Source organism: Acomys minous (assembly GCF_964271855.1).
Source record: "Acomys minous genome assembly, chromosome: 19".
NCBI classification, from domain to species: domain Eukaryota; kingdom Metazoa; phylum Chordata; class Mammalia; order Rodentia; family Muridae; genus Acomys; species Acomys minous.
The window spans coordinates 15,492,126-15,494,626 of record NC_140499.1 but is presented as its reverse complement, the minus strand read 5'-3'; positions in this window follow the sequence as shown (position 1 = coordinate 15,494,626).

Sequence of the window (2,501 nt, the reverse complement as noted above, 5' to 3'; positions counted from 1 at the left end):
AGCTTTATGAACTCAGAGAGACTGAACCAGCAAGCATAGGTCTGCACCAGGTCCTCTGCAGATATATTATGGCTTCCACTTTGGATTTTAGGGGACTCCTGAATGAGTGAATGGGTGGGCCTCTGAATCTTTGCCTTCTCTTGGCTCTTTTCCTTCTGCTGGTTTGCCTTATCCAACTTTGGGGTGACAATTTTTGTTTTCTCTGATACTTTATTTTGTTATGTCTTGTTCATATTGCTTAGAATCTGTTCTTTTCTCATGAAAGACATAAAGGGAGTAGGTTCATGTGGGAGAGGAGGTGGGAAAGAGCTGTGAGTGCAGTGGGGAGAAACTGTGTAGTGCAGTTGACGTAATCAGGCTATTGCAAAGGAGTGTTAATTTAGAACATGGCTGATCTGGCATGCGATCACATCCAAATATCTAGGTGTGTGTGATCTGACTGGAATACAAACACACCTTTAATCCAGGAGACAGAGGCAAACAGATCTGAGTATAGAGCAAGCCTGGTATAGAGCAAGTATCAGGTAAAGAAAAGCCTAGATCTAGGCATGGTGACACATGCCTTTAATCCCAAGCAAAGGTAAAGTTAGTTTGTAGAAGGAAGCTCCCATGTTTGAATGTGATGTCTAATTGAGTGGCAGGAAAGATGACCAATCAGCAAAGATTTGACAGAATAGGACATTCCCAACTCTCACAAGAAGAGTGAAGAGGGAAGCTACTCAAGAGGCAGTTCTTCAGAGAGGAGGCATTTTTTATCAGGAAAGTAATAGAGAGATAGGTTGCAGAGAGAGAACTCAGGTGAAAATGGAGCAGGTCAGAAAATAAGAAACCAGAATATTAGAGCAGATTGCCGAGTTACTTTGAGGCAAAGCAGAGCAATTCTGGACCTGGAGAGAAGCCAGATTAAATAAATCAGCTGGGAGAGGAGTTTGAGCCAGAACAGCAGAGTTGAACCAGCCAGCCCAGAGCTCAGAAAGAACAAGTAAGGGTGAGATTATTAAGCAGTAAGTCTCAGAGGCTGAAACATTCTAGGCTTAGAATGTATGGAGGCTAGAAGCTTCTAGGACTAGGCCTAGGTTAGCAGAAGGAGGCTGTTAACCCCCCAGATAACAACTGAGGCGAGTAAAGTTACTCTCACAGGCTATATTTTATGAGAAAAGAATCTATTTTCTATAAAAGGGAAATATTTTTATTTTCTGTGCATGAGTATATTGTATGTATGTATGTATGTATGTATGTATGTATGTATGTATGTATGTCCACCATGTGTTTCCTGGGCTTGGAGAGGCCAGAAGAGGATGCTGGGTCCCCTGGAACTGATGATACAGATGGTTGTGAGCTTCCATGCATGTTTTGGGAATTGAATCTGGTCCCATACAATAGTGCCGTTTATTTCTCAGTACTGGTGCAACTGAACTTCTGGATGTTCAATAACCGTACTTGGAAGCCTATACCAACATGGTCAGAGGAACTAAAAGAGAGGACCATTGAACTTTTCCATCCAGGATCTTCCAGCTCCCATGGGAATACAGGTTTTTTTTCTCAAAATGTCTTATGTTTCCTATTGTTCGGAGAGCCATCGAGACCCCATTGGGTGGTTTCTAACCAGTCTGCATTTGCAAAGAAAGAGTCAATATAGAGGGAAATGTCCTCAGTGCTTCCAAGTGAAGTCTTAGTCAAGGAAGGCCTTTGGCTCATTCTCATCATATGAACTTAATGATATAAAAATACAAAAGGACTAAAAGATCCAGGGGCTCCTTCCAAGCCCAAGTGACCCGTAAGGACCAGACTGCTAACTGGCCTTAACTGGCCAGGGTTGGGGAGGCTTTCATTTTGGCCACCCGTATGGTCTTAAATAACCCAAATTAAGATGATTGGCATGGGCTAGAGAGATGGCCCAGAGGTTAATAGCCCTGGCTGTTCTTTCAAAAGCCCCGAGTTCAATTCCAAGCTGACAGCTTGGTGGCTCATAACCATCTATCATGAGATCTGATGCCCTCTTCTGGCCTGCAGGCACACATGGAGGCAGAATGCTGTATAAACAATAAAATGGTTGATGTAACACAAAACTAAATAGACTTTAAAGGGGACAAACAAAAATTCAGTCTTAAACATGTCTTTCCATTACTGCCTATGTTTGTGCTACTGACATGCCTGATGAAATGTCAGAGCCACTCCATCTGTAATACAAAAATAAGCCCTACTTGATAGTTTATCTGAATCGATTAGTGACTGTAGCCTTACTTCATGCTCTGGCTTTCTTATAAGATTGTCTTCCTTCTATTATATTTTCCCACCAGATTCCTTTTTTAAATTATTTTTATTAAGCTACGTTATTTTATTTTATGTGTATAAGTGTTTTGTCAGCATATATGTCTGTGTACCTGGTGCCCAGTGAGGTAAAAAACGACCATCAAAGCCTCTGGAACTGGAGTTACAGAGAGTTGTGAGCCACCATGTGGATGCTGGGAATCGAACTTGGGTCCTCAGCAAGAGCAGCC